The sequence below is a fragment of the Mobula birostris genome, chromosome 25 (genome assembly GCF_030028105.1).
Source record: "Mobula birostris isolate sMobBir1 chromosome 25, sMobBir1.hap1, whole genome shotgun sequence".
Lineage (NCBI taxonomy): Eukaryota > Metazoa > Chordata > Chondrichthyes > Myliobatiformes > Myliobatidae > Mobula > Mobula birostris.
This window is the reverse complement of record NC_092394.1, coordinates 35,010,459-35,032,437: the sequence shown is the minus strand read 5'-3', so window position 1 is coordinate 35,032,437 and position 21,979 is coordinate 35,010,459. Positions and strand designations below refer to the sequence as shown.

Sequence of the window (21,979 nt, the reverse complement as noted above, 5' to 3'; positions counted from 1 at the left end):
CTGTTTTGTTCAGCTAGGCTCTGAGACATTGGGCTTCTGTGTTGTTGGAGCTGCACTCACCTAGGTAAGTGAAGGTAACTCTCCTGACTTGTGCTTTGGGTTTGTTGAAAGTGTTTACAGCTTTCAGAAACTGAGTTCTTCAGGATGAGGTACTCAGCTTCTGATCTGCTGTCATGTTTCTTGTATTTCCTGGTCACTCCATTCACTCCACGGAGTCAATGCCAGCTCTTAAGGCTGATTTATACTTCTGCATCAAATCGACGCCGTAACCCACGCAAGTGGCCTACGCGCGTTGTGAGCATTTATACTTGTGTGTTGGTGTATCTGCGTCGCTCAGCAATTCAGGCACGTTGCGCATGCACACACACCTGCCTGTGCAAGGCTTCACGGTCATGGTAGTCTTTCTTGGGGTAAACAAGTTTAAAGCGAGAATCTTTTTCGTAAAAGCGAAATGTGTCCTCCATAATTTTGGAGGTCTATAAAGCTTTATGGAAAGCATTGCAGCCAGGGAGTTCCTTCCCTGCCCTTCAGTCGCCCAATGGGAAGCTATTGCAGCGTAGGAGGAAATGCGATGCTACCAAGCGGACCAATCACAGTTGTTGCGATCTGCATTGCCGTGATGCGGAGTTACATTTTGGGAGAGGTGCGCGTCAAGCTACGGTGTAGGGATCCATACCTACGGCATTGATTTGACATAGAAGTATAAGTCAGCCTTTAAAGCAATCCCATTCCCCCACTAATTTCCCCGTGCCCTATTCTCAGTCGCGTGCCATTGCATCACCCTAGGCATAACTTACAACAACCAACTAGTCTACCAGCCAGCATGTCCTTAGGATGCGGAAGGAAACCAGAGTACTTAGGAAATTTCCTAACTCACAGGGAATATTCAAAATCCAAACCTGCAGCGCCAGGTCCAAAATACATCATTAGATCATCAAGGTAGCAGCCCTACCTGCTGACCACTGGGCAATTCCATGTCACTTTCTCATCACTTTGACCCTCAGAACTTTGATGGCGGGGGACATAAATGATGGTGAAACCGTTAAGTATCGGTTAGCCTTGTTTTTTGTTGGAGCCTTTTACTGCTTGGCAATTTATTGTTCTAATGTTACTTGTCACTTACCTTTTTACTTGTTTTCTGTTAAGACCAACTCATTCAATTTTCTCTTTTGCATTATCCACCTTGAACTTTCCATAGCACATGTAAATCTATAGAGAGCAGCTGGTGACATAATATTGGCAGTTATGGACAAATTCATGCCTCTCAGATCTTTTGTGCTTCCTCAGTAAAAATGTTGATGTTCAAAGTCATATCAGTTGCACTCAAATTTGCTTATATACTAACAATTGGAAATTCATTCCCGGATGCCATTCCATTTAAATAAAGGGAAAGCATATATCCCAGTAAAAATATGCAAAGAAGTTTTGAAAATAATTAATCTTTGAAACCCAGGCAGAAGAATCAACCAGGAGAACATGCAAATAATGAAATCAGCCTAATTAAAACTACATCTTAGAAGATAGATAGATAGATAGATACTTTATTGATCTCAAAGGAAATTACAGTATCACAGTAACATTACAAGTGCACAAATATATAAAATATACAAATATTAGAAGAGAAGTAAGAAAGAATAAAAAGTGTTACCTCAAACAGTCTAGCAGGAGTGGGTCATCATTTCCCCAGCTCCAGGTTGACTCATTATAGAGGCTAATGGATGAGGGTAAGAATGAACTCATAAAACACTCTTTGAAGCAGTGCAATTGTCAGTCTGTTACTAAAAGTGTTCCTCCGTTCAGCCAAGGTGGCATGCAGAGGGTGAGAAACATTGTCCAGAATTGCCAAGATTCCCCCTAGAGCCCCTTGTTCTATCACAGTCTCCAATGCATCCAGTTTGACTCCTATAACAGAGCCAGCCTTTCTAATCAGTTTATTGTGTTCATTAGTAATTCTTCCTGCATCTGTTAACCAAACCTCAATTCATAATATGATCGAGCCACCTTTAAAGTTGCACCTGAGGATGTTCATGCTGTTTTCACATTGGGATCCCAAAATGAAACATTCAACTCTTGCTATTCTCACTTAGGGTAATTACACAGATGGCTTCAGGGAAACACTGTGGTTGAAGTATGTTAAAGATTTTATGTGACTGGTTCTGCTGAAGTGATTGTCAGGCTCAGTCGCAGCTGCTTTAAATTCTTCACTGAGTTTTCTCCAATAATTTTAAAATAAACATTTTGAAGGATTTTATGGGTAGAGTTGTTTCATACTTCATTTTAGCAGAGAGAATAAGATGCACCCAATCAGCCAACCAAACAGATTAAAAAAAAATATAAAACTTACATGAAGATGGGTCCAGCATGTTAATTGTGCTTTGTGTCTTTAACTGAAACTGTTGGTCTAATGCTTCTTTCTGCACTTCATCTATACATGTTTATATTCTTTTCCAAAAATCTTCTTCAGTTTTGTTGAGAAATATCATTAAGGTTTCTACTTAAAGTGCTGTTTCTTCATGTTCTTAGATGAAAAATATCTCTTTCCTTAGTGCTTAGAAAACTTCAGAATATTGAAATGTGAGAACATGTTGAAAGTACTCAGCAAGTCAGGCGGTATCTACTGCATGTACATTAATTTTTCGGGTCAAAGACTCCTTGTCGGAGCTCAGCCTTTGATGTGTTTCTGCCTTCCACTATTATCTCAGCTTCTGTACCTTATCTGTTGTAAGGATAAAAGTACAGTATTTTTTTAGATCCTTGTTCAAAACTATGAGCTCTTTTCCCCCCTCATACTATTCAACTGACCTGACTGGTTATTTGTTTTGTTCAAAATAACTTTCCAATTATGGTCATTTGGAACATCTTATATAATCTTGCCAATGTTACCTGTATATTCATTGTACCCAGTTTTAATAGTAATTCCCCTAAGTATGGTTCAGTTAGCTTTTTATGTATTCTTCGATAGAGATTAGATTAAATAATAGTGTCTGACAGAGTGCTACACTGATGTGAATGCCATCATTCCTCTGTAATCTTAAAATACTTTGTCAGCTTTTACAGATCGGTGTAACAATTCCAGCAGAACTAAGTGTGACTATGACCTAGAGAATCAAATTTAACTTTTATCATATAGTCCTCCTGACTGATTTGGTCACTCATTTCAGTGCTTTTTGTTGGATCTTGCTGTGTGTATGCAGATAAACTGCTGCTTTTTACTATGTGACACTGCCCGTGAGGACTACATCAGCTGTCAGGTGACAGGGGCTCCCTAAAACTAGGAAAGGTGTTTCAAAAAGATAGATTTCTACACATTTCAGCCTGTGATTATCTTGAGTAATTTTGAACTGATTTGATTTGGATTAGGTACTCAGGCAGCAATCCACACGTTTATATATTCAATCAATAGAGATTTTTAACTCCAGTTGTTTCCAAACTCTGTGTGTCTCTTTATTGCTTAATGACATACAGCGTGGAATAGACCCTCCCAGTCATTTAGGCCGTGCTGCACAGCAATCCCCCAATTTTATCCTATGCTGATCACTGCACAATTTACAATGACCAATTAACCTACTACCTAGTATGTCTTTAGACTCTGGGAGGAAACCAGAACACCCAGAGGAAACCCATGCAGTCATGGCGAGAACGTATAAACTCCTTACAGGCAGTGGTGGGAATTGAATCCATGTTGTTTGTACTGTAAAGCATTGTACTCATCACTACATTACCATGCTGCTGATCTGAGATCAGAAATTTCACTCGTGTCCCTTCCTACTGAACTTGACAATTCCTTCATTATAAATATATTCTCTTAACTTTTTAAAATGTAGAGCATAACTGGTCAGTAAGTTTCCATCAGTAGATTCAGTTGTACTGCTCACAATTTTCACTGGAAAGCTTTACTTTCATATTCTTGAATTCCCTAGATCTTAGCAAGTTTCCAGACAACACTAACCTTTGTCTTTTCTATTATTGGTCTTAGTTTTTTGTGACCTATGTTTGAATCTCATTATTTTAGAGTACAGTTTCATTCTTGGGGAAGGCTTGTATGTTGAAGATTTAGTGCTGGAGAAATCCTGGCTTGAACAATTTCACTATGAATATTCAGACACCATATTAAATTGGACACAGATCACAAAGGTCAAGCTATGCTGTTTTTATTCAGACGTCTCTAGTGACAGGGATTTGATTCTTAACCCTGGTCTTGTGACCGTTTCCTCCAGGCACTCCAATTTCCTCGAATGTCCAAGGTTGTGTTGGTCGTAAGGTTAACTGCCCATTGTATATTACCTCTTGATTCGGTGGCAAGTGGGAATATCAAGGAGTGTTGTTGACCATAGCTATGTTTTGTAACTCCAAGAGCATTAAACTAATTACAAAATAAAAAAAGACAGGAGCCCAGGTGAATCAGAATCCGAGTCAGGTTTATTATCACTGGCTTGTGTCGTGAAACCTGTTAACTTAGCAGCAGCAGTTCAATGCAATACAGAATATAGAAGAAGAAAAATAATAATAATAAAAAATAATAAGTGAATAAGTAAATCAATTACAGTATATGTTTATTTAATACATTAAAAATCATGCAATAAACAGAAATAATATATATGAAAAAGTAAGGTAGTATCCAAGGGTTCAATGTCCATTTAGGAATCGGATGGCAGAGGGGAAGAAGCTGTTCCTGAATCGCTGAGTGTGTGCCTTCAGGCTTCTGCACCTCCTACCTGATGGTAACAGTGAGAAAAGGGCATGGCCTGGGTGCTGGAGGTTTTTAATAATGGACGCTGCCTTTCTGATTCACCGCTCCTTGAAGATGTCCTGGGTACTTTGTAGGCTAGTACCCAAGATGTTGACTAAATTTACAACCTTCTGCAGCTTCTTTCAGTCCTATGCAGTAGACCCTGCCACACCCCCATACCAGACAGTGATGTAGCCTGTCAGAATGCTCTCCACAGTACATCTATAGAAGTTTTTGAGTATACTTGTTGGCATACCAATTCTCTTCAAATTCCTAATGGGTCTTAGTTTCAGTTTTACACATATGGCATGCACATATCACATGGTGGCATCATGATGTATGCAATTCATGTATTTTTATTTATAACCCATAATAAATTATTTAACCAATCAAGAATGCTTAATCAATTATATTTACAATATTACTTGAATATTATTGAAATATTAAATACACAACACTCTTCCCTGCTTAGCTATAAACTGCAACACAATAGAGAATGCATCTCAATTATATATACAGTATACTGTATAATACATCTTCTATATACAGACATACACAGCATTGTAAATTTTAAAATTGTCCCTTTCAGGTCTAAAGATTAATCATTGTGGAGGCTTTCTTATTTTTGTGGGATAACTTCTTTCCTGGCAAGGGGCAGGTGAATCTTGTGTTAGTGAAACAATCTCAGGTTATGGGGCCTCTTGCATGGTGGTTGTAGGAGTGGACTGAGACTGCAGGAAGTGGTTCTAACAACTCTAGATGCCTTTCTTTTCCTTTTCTCGATTTTTCTCTGGGTCTACTTAGGTCCTTACTTCTCTTATGATCCCTAAAATGGTCTTGCTCACGATTTCAATCCCATCACGCTCTCATTCCCACTTTTTTTTCTTTCTCATGTGCCTTCTCTCTCTCATGCCTTTTTCTTCTTGCTCACATTCTTTGTTTTCTCTGCTTTTCAGCTTATTGCATCTTGATCTTGGGAAGGTGATTTTAGTTTATTGGAGTATTCTCTTATTAATCCTTCTTTGCTTCCATTGCAATCTGATCTCTCCTCTTGGTTTCCTCATTCAAAACATCATCTGATGAATCCTCTGTTTTTGTACCTCTGTTGACTCTTTGCTTTTGAACTTACATTCATTATGGGTGGGCTTTGGTTTTTGGTCTTTGCAATTACTTTTACAAGCAGCTTTTTGTCTCCTATTTGAAATTCATACAATAATGCACTCAGAGTAGATTCTTCTTCCTTATATCACAAAAACTGAATGCTTGCAACTTTCCTGAATCTCCTTGAACTCTCTCCCAGCTTAAACCAAGCCACATTTCACAATTAACTGCCTGATTAACATATGAGAAGCTCTCTCAGATATGTTACAAAAACTGTTGTAGTCAGGCCATTGCTTTTGTCACTACCATGAATCCTCTAAGCCGTATAGTCTTTCCTTGGTCCAATATGTTTTCCAAACAGAGGTTGGCACCAACAACCACTTGTCCTCTGTTGGGCAATGGTACATGGTGTTTGGCTTGGAAACAGTTGTGGCATCATCCAGTACCTTTCTTAATTTGCTTTCAGTTGACTCTATTACAGGGGATGTGGCAAGGAAATAGTGGATTGATCTCCAATCAAGTTGTAGTTTTCTCAACCAGTCACTGCCCCACAATGCTGGCCTTCATGCTCCTTCTGTTTTTAACCACATATAAGCCCAGTTTGGCTTGTTGCTTGTTGTATTTCACTGTTACAAATGTCATCGCTTCAGGAATTACCTTTTCTCCAGTATAAGTTCTTAGTTGGATAGTATCATTGAAATGCCATTCAAACTCATCTTATGAAATGATTTAAAGAGCTGAACCTGTGTCCATTTCCATTTTAGTTAATTTGCAGTTTACTTCTGATGTAAGCCATATTGCTTGTTTATTGTTGGTTTTCACATTATAAATCTCAAGGCTACTCAGTCCTGCGTCACTCTCATCATTATCAGGTTTTTCATTAACAGCATGCAGATTAGTGATCTTTTAGAATCTGCAACTTGACTTTTTAACTTTCCTGTGTGGTCTGTTTATTTTTGTATGCCGAACGTGATCTTTGTATGTGACCTTTATATTTTCTATGCTCACCTTTAAATCTGCATTGGTCTGATGTTTGTCAGCCCTTGCCACAACAGTAACACAATTTGTTCAGTCAGGGCAGTTTCTTCTTAGATGCTGCAATTTTGTTCACACTCACTTTCATCCCTGACTGCAACTTAATTGCATCTGTATACTGTTTCCATTGATACAGCTATTTCAACTGTTCTTTTAAATGTAAATTCTGCTTCTATTAGGAGCCACTTTTGAATGTTTTCTTGGAAGATTCTACAAACTAAGTGATCTCTCAGTTCATTAATAAGCCCATTACTGCTCACACAATCTCTTCAATTCAGCCACGTTTGCTGTAATGACCCCCCACCCTTCTTTTTGATTCTGCTTATGAAAGCTAAAGCATTCTGCAATCAAGACTGGTTTTGGTCGTGTCCCAGAATTTCAAAATTCAAAGTTCAAAGTAATTTTATTATCAAAGTACATGTTTGTCACCATATACAACCCTGAGATTCATTTTCTTGTGGGCATACTGAATAGAATAGAATTATTGAATGACTGCAACAACTGGGCATTCAGTGCATCAAAAGGCAACAAATTGTGCAAATACAAAAAAAAAATAATAATCATAATAATAGATAAATAAGCAACAAATATCATGAACATGAGTTGAAGAGTCCTTGAATGCAAGTCCATAGATTGTGGGAAAATTTCAGTGAGGGGCAAGTGAAGTTGAAAGAAGCTTTGCCCTTTGGTTAAAGGGCCTGATGGTTGGGGGGTAATAACTGTTCCTGAATCAGGTGGTGAGAGTCCTGAGGCTCCTGTACCTTCTTCCTGATGACAGTAGCGAAAAGGGAGTATGACCCGGCTGGTGGGGGTCCCTGATGATGGATGCTGCTTTCCTGCAACAACACTTTGTGTAGATATGCTCAATGGTTGGGAGGGCTTTACCGATGACAGACTGGGCCTTTTGTGGGATCTTCCATTCAAGGGCATTGGTGTTCCTATACCAAGCTGTAAAGAATTCTGTCAATACACTCTCCACCACACATCTATAAAAGCTGGTCAAAGTTTTAGATGTCATGCTAAATCTTCACAAATGCCTAAGGAAGTAGAGGTGCTGCCGTGCTTTCTTTGTAATTGCACTTATGTGCAGGGCCCAGGACAGGTCCTCTGAAATGAGAACACTGAGGAATTTAAAGTTGCTGACCCTCTCCACTGCCAATCCTCTGGTGAGGACTGTTGCATGGACCTCTGGTTTCCCCCTCCAGAAGTGAATAATCAGCTCCTTGATGTTGCTGACATCGAATAAGAAAGAGGCTGTTATTGTGGGACACCACTCAACTAGATTTTTGATCTCCCTCCTATATGCTGATCCGTCACTAGATTTGAATCAGCCTATGACAGCTCAGTTGTCAGCAAATTTGAATGTGACTTTGGAGCTGTGTTTAGCCGCACAGTCATAAATGTAAAGTGAGTAGAGCGGGGGGCTATGCACACAGCCTTGTGGTGCATCTGTACTGATGGAGATTGTGGAGGAAATGTTGTTGCCAATCTGAACTGACTGGGATCTGCAAGTGAGGAAATCGAGGATCCAATTGCACAAGAGGCAATCTTTGCCACAGATTAATGCACTAGCTGGCTGCAGCTGTGGAATTTGAAATTTGCAGGCAAGAAATCCATCTGGAGTCCAGTGCACACGGATCACCGGGAGAACTGAGTTCATCTCCATCTCCCTTTGATAGAGGAAAGAGCCAGTACTTGTAAAGAGCTTTGGAGAAACATTGAAATAGGAGCTGAAGAAGGCTATTTGGTTCTTAGAGCCTGTTCCACCACTTGAACTGATCATAGATGATCATCTGTTCAATTACACATTCCTTACAAGTGCAAGGTGATGCATTTTGGGATGTAAAATAGGGGTAGGGAATAGGCACTAAAAGGTAGGAATATTGATGAACAAGGAGACCTAGGGGTCCAAATCCATAGTTTCTTGAGAAGGTTAATACAGATTGATAGTGTGGTAAAGAAGGCATACGAGATGCTTTCCTTCACAGGTCGGAGCATAGAATATAAAAACCGAGATTTTATGTTACATCTTCATAGACATCAGTTATGCCACCCTTGAAGTATTATGTGCAATTCTGGTTAACACACTATAGAAGAAAGAGATTGCACAGAAGAGATTGTGGAAAGAGACTCAGTAGTACTTTATCTGCTTTAGTTACGAGAAAAGGCCACTTAGGCTGGGTTTGTTTTCCCTGGCATGACTGAGGCTGAAGGCAGACTTAGTAGTTAAGACTAAGAGATACATAGATAGGGTAGAGGGTCAAAATCTTTTTCCATAGCTCATTCATTCATTATGTGCCTTGTCATAGGCGATCATGGTATTCCATCTGCCTTTAATCTGATAAGTTCTCATAAGCTCCTCAAAACTTTTGCCTGTCCATCTCTTGATGTAACTCATTAATGTTGTGTGCTGTCAATCATAACCTTTTCTTCTATCAATTTTTCCCATCTCTGCAAGATATTCGAGCTCCTCTTTCCTCAGGTTATGTCTCAGAAATTCCAGTGGTAGTTTCTTGATTGATGATCTCAGCTATATCTGCAATTGGACCATCAGGCCATACTCCTCCTCCCGGCTTACAAATAGAAACTGAAGCAAGAGGACACGGTGTCAAAAGTGGTATCGCCTTGGATGGAAAAAACGGATGAGGTCCTCTGCAACTGCTTTGAATTGGTGGACTGTTTAGTATTCAAGGACTCGGCAGCTAATCTCGATGAGTATGCCTCAGCTGTCACTGGCTTTATTTGGAAATGCACAGAGGACTGCATGTCACGCAAGACGATCCGGGTATTCCCTAGCCAGAAACCTTGGATGAATTATGAGGTCAAGTCCCTTTTGAAGGCTAGAACAGCGGCCTTTAGGTCCGGGGATACCAGTCGCTACATGGAATCCAGGCGTGAACTCCGGAAAGCCATTAAGGGCGCCAAGAGGCAATATCGAGCCAAGTTGGAAGCCCAGGCTAACCAGAGGAATGCCAGTAGACTATGGCAGGGTCTAAATGAGATCACTGGATGCAAAGAAAAGGCTGGGAATATCAATAACTGTGACGCTTCTCTTCCTGACAAACTTAATGTATTCTACGCAAGATTCGAACAGAAGAGGAGCGTCCCGCTCCCTCCGGATGAACCAGACCTGATGGCATCGAGATTCATCATCACCGAGGAAGTTGTTAGAAGGGCCTTCCTGAAGATAAATCCAAGGAAGGCAATGGGCCAGATGGTGTCCCGGGACAGGTTCTCCGGGCCTGTGCAAGCAAGCTAGCTGGAGTGTTTGCTGACATCTTCAACTGCTCCTTGCTTCAGTCTTAGATCCCCTCGTGTTTTAAGAAGGCATCGATAATCCCAGTGCCGAAGAAGAGCAAGGCAGCATGCCTGAATGACTATCAACCTGTGGCTCTGACATCAGTTGCTATGAAGTGCTTCGAGAGATTGGTTATGGCACACATCAGTCACAGCCTACCGGTCGACCTCGACGCTTTGCAATTCGCTTGCCGGAGCAACAGGTCAACGGCAGATGCCATCTCTCTGGCCCTACATTCCTCCTTAGAACCCCTGGAGAATAAAGACGCATATGTAAGGCTCCTTTTCATTGACTACAGCTCTGCCTTTAATACCATCATTCCAAATAAACTGATTCCTAAGCTCCTGATCCTGGGCCTTAGCACTCAAGATCTGCAGCTGGATCTTCATCTTCCTCACAGACAGGACCCAGGCTGTAAAAATAGGGAGCAAGCTCTCCTCTACAATCACTCTGAGCACCGGTTCCCCACAAGGCTGTGTACTCAGCCCCCTGCTGTACTCACTATACACTCATGATTGTGTAGCCAAGTTTCCATCAAACTCAATATATAAGTTTGCTGATGACACAACAATTGTAGGCCGTATCTCAGGTAATGATGAGTCTGAGTACAGAGAGGAAATTAAGAACCTGGTGGCATGGTGCGAAGACAATAATTTATCCCTCAACATCAGCAAGACGAAGGAATTGGTTGTTGACTTCAGAAGGAATAGCAGACTGCATGATCTGATTTACATCGGTGGTGCGCAAGTGGAACAAGTCAAAAGCTTTAGGTTCCTCGGGGTCAATATCACAAATGACCTGACTTGGTCCAACCAAGCAGAGTCCACTGCCAAGAAGGCCCACCAGGGCCTTTACTTCCTAAGAAAGCTAAAGAAATTTGGCCTGTCCCCTAAAATCCTCACTAATTTTTATAGATGCACCTTAGAAATCTTTCTTCTAGGGTGCATCACAACCTGGTATGGAAGTTGTCCTGTCCAAGACCGGAAGAAGCTGCAGAAGATTGTGAGCACAGCCCAACGCATCACACAAACCAATCTTCCGTCCTTGGACTCACTTTACATGCACGCTGTCGGAGCAGTGCTGCCAGGATAATCAAGGACACAACCCAACCAGCCAACACACTTTTCATCCCTCTTCCCTCTGGGAGAAGGCTCAGGAGCTTGAAGACTCGTACGGTCAGATTTGGGAACAGATTCTTTCCAACTGTGATAAGACTGCTGAACAGATCCTGACCCAGATCTGGGCCGTACTCTCCAAATACCTGGACCTGCCTCTCGGTTTTTTTTGCACTACCTTACTTTCCCTTTTCTATTTTCTATTTATGATTTATAATTTAAATTTTTAATATTTACTATCGATTTGTAATCCAGGGAGCAGGAAGCGCAGAATTAAGTATCGCTGTGATGATTGTACATTCTAGTATCAATTGTTTGGCGACAATATAGTAAAGTAAAGTAAAGTAAAGCTCTCTTCTTCTTCCAGCTTATTGCAACACTTCTTCATTTTCTGTTCTTCCACGAGTAGGGGTACTAAAAGCAAAAGGGCATAAGTTTACGGTGAGAAAAAGGAGCTGTAAAGAGAATCTGAAGGGTAGGATTTTTAAATACAGAGTGATTGATATTTGAAATGCTGACAGAGGGGATAGTAGAATCAAAATCAACCAATATATTTAAGAGGCATTTAGACAGACATTTAAAATTGCCAAAACATAGAGGTATATGGACAGTATTAATGAACTGTAAGTAGGAAAAAAGATTGGCGTGGGCATGGCTTGATTCTTTAGGTTATATGATTTTACAAATCTCTGATTCTCCTTCTCTCCAGACCACCTGAAATCTTTTGGGTCTCTAAGTCCACCTCAGCCCTCAGCTGTGGTGGATTCCGGAGGTATATCGCCCTTCGAGTGAAGAAATTTTTCTTCACCTTGCTCCTTCCAAAGACAGCGATGAGCACAGGGCCGAGAATGGCTGGTTTGAGATAGTGCTACCTCACTGTCAACAGGGGCAACTTGTAAAGTGGCTGACCTACATCAGAGGCACTGGTAGATGTGTAGGAATAGGCAGAAATGAACTGAAATCCTGAGAGAGGACTGAAGGTTCAGAAGACAGCATGACCTTCCTCCATTCTGCTAACCTGGAAGACATGGCTCAACACCCACATTCAATAATGTGCTCAAAGTGAGGAGTGCAGCAATCTGATCTCTCTCACTGCACTCAGATTTTGGGTATTGTCACTTGTGCTGCAGTGACACTACATTCAGAAATGCATGATGTTGAAGTGAAGCTCGGCACCATTGCTGGTGAGAATGGATAGGTGCTTAGGTCTATACGAAGCATTGTACAAGGTTGGAGCTGGATGTTGCTGTTCTTCTCAGCTTTCCAGCAGGACAATCGATCGCCATTCTGCACATCCCTTAACCTATTCAATAGAAAGCTCCTGATAGCACTCAGGCAGATTTTAAAGCTTTAGGCAAAAGATGGTCTCAAAGAGTGTACACACTTTGCCATCAGCTTGAATAAGTTGGGTCTTTATTCTTTGGAGCGTAGAAGGTTGAGGGGGGACTTGATAAAGGTATTTAAAATTATGAGGGGGATAGATAGAGTTAACGTGGATAGGCTTTTTCTATTGAGAGTGGGGGAGATTCAAACAAGAGGACATGAGTTGAGAGTTAAAGGGCAAAAGTTTAGGGGTAACATGAGGGGGAACTTCTTTACTCAGAGAGTGGCAGCTGTGTGGAACGAACTTCCAGCAGAAGTGGTTGAGGCAGGTTCGATGTTGTCGTTTAAAGTTAAACTGGACAGCTATATGGACAGGAAAGGAATGGAGGGTTATGGGCTGAGTGCAGGTCGGTGGGACTAGGTGAGAGTAAGAGTTCAGCACAGACTAGAAGGGCGGAGATGGCCTGTTTCTGTGCTGTAATTGTTATATGGTTATAAGCTAAAATTGTGGCTGAAGAGACGAACATAGAACATAGAATAGTACAGCACAGTACAGGCCCTTCAGCCCACAATGTTATGCCGATCCTCAAACCCTGCCTCCCATATAAGCCCCCAACTTAAATTCCTCCATATACCTGTCTAGTAGTCTCTTAAACTTCACTAGTGTATCTGCCTCCACCACTGACTCAGGCAGTGCATTCCACGCACCAACCACTCTCTGAGTAAAAAACCTTCCTCTAATATCCCCCTTGAACTTCCCACCCCTTACCTTAAAGCCATGTCCTCTTGTATTGAGCAGTGGTGCCCTGGGGAAGAGGCGCTGGCTATCCACTCTATCTATTCCTCTTATTATCTTGTACACCTCTATCATGTCTCCTCTCATCCTCCTTCTCTCCAAAGAGTAAAGCCCTAGCTCCCTTAATCTCTGATCATAATGCATACTTTCTAAACCAGGCAGCATCCTGGTAAATCTCCTCTGTACCCTTTCCAATGCTTCCACATCCTTCCTATAGTGAGGTGACCAGAACTGGGCACGGTACTCCAAGAGTGGCCTAACCAGAGTTTTATAGAGCTGCATCATTACATCGCGACTCTTAAACTCTATCCCTCGACTTATGAAAGCTAATACCCCATAAGCTTTCTTAACTACCCTATCCACCTGTGAGGCAACTTTCAGGGATCTGTGGACAAGTACCCCGAGATCCCTCTGCTCCTCCACACTACCAACAATCCTGCCATTTACTTTGTACTCTGCCTTGGAGTTCGTCCTTCCAAAGTGTACCACCTCACACTTCTCCGGGTTAAACTCCATCTGCCACTTTTCAGCCCACTTCTGCATCCTATCAATGTCTCTCTGCAATATTTGACAATCCTCTACACTATCTACAACACCACCAACCTTTGTGTCGTCTGCAAACTTGCCAACCCACCCTTCTACCCCCACATCCAGGTCGTTAATAAAAATCACGAAAAGTAGAGGTTTCAGAACAGATCCTTGTGGGACACCACTAGTCACAATCCTCCAATCTGAATGTACTCCCTCCACCACCACCCTCTGCTTTCTGCAGGCAAGCTAATTCTGAATCCACCTGGCCAAACTTCCCTGGATCCCATGCCTTCTAACTTTCTGAATAAGCCTACCGTGTGGAACCTTGTCAAATGCCTTACTAAAATCCATATAGATCACATCCACTGCACTACCCTCATCTATATGCCTGGTCACCTCCTCAAAGAACTCTATCAGGCTTGTTAGACACGATCTGCCCTTCACAAAGCCATGCTGACTGTCCCTGATCAGACCATGATTCTCTAAATGCCTATAGATCCTATCTCTATGAATCTTTTCCAACAGCTTTCCCACCACAGACGTAAGGCTCACTGGTCTATAATTATCCGGACTATCCCTACTACCTTTTTTGAACAAGGGAACAACATTCGCCTCCCTCCGATCCTCCGGTACCATTCCCGTGGACAACGAGGACATAAAGATCCTAGCCAGAGGCTCAGCAATCTCTTCTCTCGCCTCGTGGAGCAGCCTGGGGAATATTCCGTCAGGCCCTGGGGACTTATCTGTCCTAATGTATCTTAACAACTCCAACACCTCCTCTCCCTTAATATCAACATGCTCCAGAACGTCAACCTCACTCATATTGTCCCCACCATCATCAAGTTCCCTCTCATTGGTGAATACCGAAGAGAAGTATTAATTGAGGACCTCGCTCATTTCCACAGCCTCCAGGCACATCTTCCCACCTTTATCTCTAATGGGTCCTACCTTCACTCCTGTCATCCTTTTTTTCTTCACATAATTGAAGAATGCCTTGGGGTTTTCCTTTACCCTACTCGCGAAGGCCTTCTCATGCCCCTTTCTTGCTCTTCTCAGCCCCTTCTTAAGCTCCTTTCTTGCTTCCTAAACCTCATGTATGCTGCCTTCTTCCATCTGACTAGATTTTCCACCTCACTTGTCACCCATGGTTCCTTCACCCTACCATTCTTTTTCTTCCTCACCAGGATAAATTTATTCCTTACATCCTGCAAGAGATCTCTAAACATCGACCACATGTCCATAGTACATTTCCCTGCAAAAAAATCATCCCAATTCACACCCGCAAGTTCTAGCCTTATAGCCTCATAATTTGCCTTACCCCAATTAAAAATTTTCCTGTCCTCTTTGATTCTATCCTTTTCCATGATAATGCTAAAGGCCAGGGAGCGGTGGTCACTGTCCCCCAGATGCTCACCCACTGAGAGATCTGTGACCTGACCCGGTTCATTAGCTAGTACTAGATCTAGCATGGTATTCCCCCTGGTCGGCCTGACAACATACTGTGACAGGAATCCATCCTGGACACACTTATCAAATTCTGCCCCATCTAAACCCTTGGAACTAATCAGGTGCCAATCAATATTAGGGAAGTTAAAGTCACCCATGATAACAACCCTGTTATTTTTGCACCTTTCCAAAATCTGCCTCCCAATCTGCTCCTCTGTGTCTCTGCTGCTACCAGGGGGCCTATAGAATACCCCCAGAAGAGTAACTGCTCCCTTCCTATTGACTCAAAAGAGGATCCTGCTACATTACCCACCCTTTCTGTAGCTGTAATAGTATCCCTGACCAGTAATGCCACCCCTCCTCCCCTTTTTCCGCCCTCTCTATCCCTTGGAAAGCACTGGAATCCAGGAATATTGAGAATCCATTCCTGCCCTGGTGCCAGCCACTACATCATAATTACATGTATGTATCCAAGATAATCCAAGATGATACAGAAGGAAGGTCTTTAAATTGCTGGGACACTGGGGCCCACTCCTGGACATACTGGAAAATACACAAACAAAACAGATAACACTTCACTCTGTCTGGACAGTCCTGAGAAGGAATGGGAGCAATAAATATCTGCCCCAAACAGGAAATATAAAGGTTGTAGACAGAGCTTGACTGAAGGCAGTATGATGGGTGAGGGAAGGAGTGTGGAGGCGGGAAGCCAGCATCAGCTGCACTTTTTAAACGAGAATGGAGTGTGGGACGATGTTGAAGTGGGAATGTGCAGAGGAGGATTAGTCATGAGCCTGCTGTCAGCCTCCATGCTTTCATCTTTGCCTGCGGATTCTGCTGCAGCAGCAGCTCCAGTGATTAAAAGCACCCTCTTCATCGGGCCACTGAGGATATGTAGACACAGATGGTGGCACTAGCTGACACTGTGTGTTAGCTTGCACTAAGAGGGAGAGGGAAGCCTGTCCTTGTTGAATAGCTGGCAGTCTGAGTAATTCTGAGATGTGGGTGTTACTGCTGGGCCAGTATGTGTGATGGTATGATTCACAGTATTTCTGAATCCTGCTTTTGTTTGAACAAGTTTACAATATATTGTATGGTGTTGATATACTTGGCTAGAAGGGAGATGGTTGGTAAAGTGGGAAAGTGACTTATTTTTTCACATGTACCGAGGTACAGTGAAAACTGTTGCTTAGCATGCCCTTGGTACAGATCATATCATCACATCAGTACATTGAGGCAGTACCAGGGAAATCAATAACAGATTGCAGAATAAAGTCTTACCATTACAGAGGAAGTATAGTGCAGGCAGACAGGTGCAAGGCCATGATGAGGTAAATTGTGAGGATAAGAGATCTTTGCCGACCTGAATTTGAGTATTGTAGGCCAGCTACAAAAGCTTCAAGCCATTCCACTGACATGCACATATGAGCCTCACAACCAACAGCAGCATGAGCGTGAATTTCTGATGTAATCTTCCAGAACTCATCTGCCATGAAGTAATTGCACATTACTAGATGTTGGTAGTGTCGACCATTGTCTCCCTCTTTCTTTTCAGCATATGTCCAGACCCTGAAATATGACCAATGTTTTCACCCACTATATTTTAGAATAGAATTTTAAATTCTCCCAGTACCTAGAGAAACACCATTACTTCGGATTTGATGTGAAATATTTGTTTCATCATTAAAAGCTTTTGATGTTTGATGCTGAAATTTTTTGTGCATTGTCTGATGATGATATTATGTATCACAACAAGAACATATTTAGGAACTGGAGCAGCCCTTAGGATTTAGTAGCACCCCTTCTGCACCACGCTGCCTTCTGATAATAAAGGATCATAATGACAGCATGGGAAACATCACTATCAGCTTCAGTTGTGCAATATTTAGTCGATTGACTCTGCAACGTCTTCCAAGCTTTCTTGAAGGATAAACAAGCTAACGTTAATCCCCTCCTCCAGGATAGGATTCATAGCACTGAAGACCCAGATACACTCAGTCCCTACTTTGGGCTGGCTACACCACTCTATGCCCCCTCACCAGAGTCCTGAAACAGTTACTGTGCCATGACTATCAATGGAGAGAGGAAAAGATTCAAGGATCTGTTCAAAGACTCCTTGTAGAAATGCAACATCTTCACTGATGCCAAGGAACCTTTGGCCTATAATCATTAAGAGTGGAGAAGGAGCACTTGAGGGGCCTTTGAAAACCTCAACACATGCTTTGGGAGCACAGAGAGCACTTCATCAAGGCGGAAGGAGTACAACACATCACGAGCGATTCACCCACCCACCACAAATGACACCACCTGCCCCAACTGGTACCACATCGGTCTCATTAATCATCCCAGACTCATAAACCCAGAAAGGAAACAAATCAACTTTGGCCCAGGGGAAGACGTGTGTGTCATTGGTACAACACCTCCAATTGACTTAGTGAAAAAATAATTTTTCAGCTTCTGGTTAGTGCCTAGCAAAGCCAGCATTTACTGTCCAACCCTGATACACTTGAGTTGATAGTGAGCTGCCTTCTTGGATCTCGTCAATCTTCTGATGAAGGTATTTCCAAAATACTTTTGTGTAGTAAGTTCCAGGACTTAAACCCATGAATGATGAAGGAACAGCACCAGCAGGGTGCTCTGATTAAGACAGAAATACAGGAGACCACAGATGTTGGAATCTAGAGTGAAAAAACAAACTGCAGGAGGAGCTCAGCGAGTCAGGGTGCTTCTGTGGAGGCAAGGAGATAACTCATATTTCAAGTTGCTACTCAGCTGTTATTATTAACTCCCAAGACTTAAACACAGTCAAAATTTTTCTGTGACAGGATTGACACACGATTTACAAACCTATTGAACGTTGAAAGGCTTCGATAGAGTGGATGTGGAGGGGATATTTTCCATGGTGAGGAAGTCTAAGACCAGAGGACGCAGCCTCAGAATAGAGGGACATCTATTTAGAATGGAGGTGAGGAGGAATTTCTGTAGCCACACGATGGGGAATCTGTGAAATTTGTTGCCACAGGTGGCTGTGGTTGATAGATTCTTGATTACTCAGGGCATGAAGGCAGGGATTGGGGGTGAGAGAAAATGGATTAGCCATGATGAAATGGAGCAGACTCAATGGATAAAATGGCCCAATTCTGCTTCTATATCTTATGTTCTTTTGGTCTTATGGGTTTAGAGAGGATTCCAGGTTTGCAGGGCCCTAGGTATGGGGAAGGATTGGAAAACCCATTTCATTCTTTTGAGCAGATTAGAGTTTGAGTGGCATTGCGAGAACCAACACCTCACTCTTACCCAAGTTTTTATATCATTAAGTACATACCTAAATTCTGCATCAAGTTAAATGGGGAAACGATTATTAGTGTGTGAATAATTTAGCAATTTTCAGTGACTCTCAACTTGATGCATATCTCTTCCTTATTTGGGATTGTTTACACTTTGATAATGGTGCGCAGATTTAACGTGCATTATCTTCTTCACTTTCTAGATTTCATTTGACAGCTGTTGTTATCAAGCCTGATATTTTTGCTTTTAAACACTTTCTATATGATTCAATATTACATAGATATCCTTGTTCTGATGTTCTCGACTCAACAGCATGTCTCCTGTGTATTCCTGCTGTGCATTAGATTACTGAGCATTAAGAGAGAATATTGATCTCACAATTGCTAAGTGCCGACACTGCTCGCTGAATAATTCTTCACGTTGGAAAATTTCACTTTCTCCATGTTTATCATCTTTAAAGTAAGAAATTGTATTTACAAATCAGTCACAAAGGTCATCAATAAAGGTCATAGGAAAATTACCAAGGGATTACACTGCACACAATGTGTAATTAGAACTACTATCAATGTCTACCTTCTGTTCCTATTATCTAGCCAACTAATTATCCAATTTACAATCTTGGATCCTGAGAGGTTTCACAGTAGTCATATCTCTCCTGTGAAAGACCAAGTCAAGGGCTTTTTGAATGTCAAAACGTATAAAATTCTGCTCACTTATAATGTGTTGCATTGCTGAAGAATTCCAGTGTTTTTATTAGGTACAACCTGTGGCATAGAACCTCCATTGCCTAGGATTTTTTCAGTCTTCCTTGCCATCAGGTGTTGCTGATTTCCTTCATTTTTACAGACTCTTATCTCTTGCACAGAACAGTTGTCCAGCCAAATTCTCACTAGGATATTTAGCCCTCTGCTCCCTCTGTCTCCTTTTTGCCCTTATTATTTAACATCATTCATGTCAAAAAATGAACAGATCTGTCACCTGTTGACAGGTCTTTACCATTATTGTTATAAGCTCACACCTCAAAAACAACCCATCTTCTGCATGATGTTTGGCTGCTGAGGAAAAGGCTGCCTGCATTTGGCACATCTCCTAGGTACATGCCTGAGACTGAAAAACTCCATGTGTGGAAGATCACGGGACAGATGTTGTACTGTAACATTGCACCCATGGCACAATGTCTTGGCTGTACTGCTCAAAGCTAATGCATCTGAAGCGTCTTTTTTCCAGTTCAGTGGTTCCATTGTCATTGATGAATAAGACAGCACATACACTCAATTCTTCACTCAAACTGCTGAATGAAAAGGACAAACTTTCACAATAAATGAATTAGTGTTGAAATGGAAGGATTATGTTACAGTAAATGTTTAATTCAATTAATGGTCAACAAAGTGCCACAAACAACTGAGGTACACGAAAGGCAGAGAGATACACATTTGTGTAATGCCTTTCATGCTCACGGGGTGACAGAGTATTTAGGAGTACAGTCACAGCTATAACCTAGGAAATGTGGGAGTCAATTTGTGCACAGCATGTTAGCCTAAGCAGCAGGAGATCATTGCTCTACAATCTGACTTCATTGCTGTTGTTTGAGGAAGATTTTTCTGTTGGAAGAACACGAGAAGGCGATGTTCTTTAAAAATGGTACCAGAAAATCTGTTCATATTTACATAATCAGGTGGGTCCCAAAATATTGTATCACCTTAGAAAGCAGGGAACTTCCATAATATACTCTCACAGTAGACTGTATGACACTGGAGTAGTGGCCTTGGTTATGAAGTTTGTAAAATTATACAAGAATGAATGTAATTTGAACAAAAAAAATCTATCGTAGTAGAAAGTGGTCATAGTACTGCTGTACTGAAAATGATTAGGGTTGTGCAGTTTAGTTCAAAAAGTGAATGGAAATAGCTGTTCTTGACCCTATTGGACTGTGTCTTAAGGTTTCTGTTTCTCCTGCCCAATAGTAACTGCAGGAAGACTGCATGGCACAGATGGCAGTGGTCTTTGATGATAGATGCTGCCTTCTTGTGGCAGTGCTTCATATAGATACTTCCGATGGTGGGGAAAGATGTGCCAGCAACGAATTGGGCTGAGTATGCTGCTCTCTGCAGCTTCTTACATTCCTATCTATTCGAAAGACTGTGCCAGATCATGATGCAACCAGTCAGAAAACCTGGTAGAATCTGCAGAAGATTGCTAATGTGCTTGCTGACAAGCTGAACCCCTTTTAACCTTCTACGGAAGTAAAGATGCTGATATGCCTTCCTTTTGATTGTATCTTGGTGCTGGAGCCAGCACAAGTTTTCTGACACGTTAACACCCGGAAATTTAAAGCTGAAACTTAAAGTGAAGGAAGAGGTTTTTTTCTGAGGCGGAGAAAACTAGTGATAATGCCATTAAATAAAGTGATAAAGAGAAACTAACTGATTAATAAAAATAATAACTAATTGAATCAGCTTTTTTGTCTGTAGGCATTTTACTGCCTCAATTTCATATTTATATTTGTCTTCAGTTAAGTGTACACACTATAATGGAGCAATGTGATAAGACCTACACATTTAAGAAGTATTTTAACAAGGTGAAACAACCCAAGGATCTTCATATGAGTTTTATAAAAAAATTGAGATTTGAACTATGTAAGGAAATATGATTAAAAGCTCACTCGATGAAGATTTTATGGGGTGTTTAGAAAGAAAAGAGTGAGAATGAGAGTCTTATGGAGAAATCAGCAAAACTTAAGGTTTTGGCAGTGGAAGGTAATGTGGGATATCAAAGAGGAGAACGACAATTTTCTCAGAATGCTATTAGGATGGAAGAGCATAAAGAGAAAGGGTTAAGGACGTGGTGAGATTTGAAAATGTGGATGAGAATTTTAAAATTGTAAAGAGACAATGCAGGTCAGTGAACTACAGGGAAATAGGGTTTGATGTATTATAATAGGACAGCAAAGATACTTTACAGAGATTACTAGATTGAAAACATGAGGAAGTCTGCAGATGCTGGAAATGCAAAGCAGCACACACAAAATGCTGGAGGATCTCAGAAGGTCAGGCAGCATCTATGGAAAAAATCAAACTGTCGGCGTTTCGGGCCAAGACCCTTCTTCAGGACTGAGAAGGAAGGAGGAAGATGCCAGAATAAAAGGTCCGGGGGGGTGGGGGGAGGGATGGAGGAGGGGAAAGAAACTAGCTAGAAGGTGATAGGTGAAACCAGGTTTGTGGGAAAAGGTCAAGTGCTGGAGAATGAATCTGATAGAAGAGGAGAGTGGGCCATAGGAGGAAGGGGAGGAGGAGGAGACTCAGGGGGAAGTAACAGAC

At 41.6% G+C, this 21,979-nt stretch overlaps 1 protein-coding gene across 1 annotated transcript in view; it reads left to right on the top strand.

Annotated features, from left to right (window-relative positions):
* Positions 1–21,979, top strand: part of caln1 (calneuron 1) — a 452,672-nt gene that overhangs the window by 405,753 nt on the left and 24,940 nt on the right. The gene's annotated exons all lie outside the window — the stretch shown is intronic.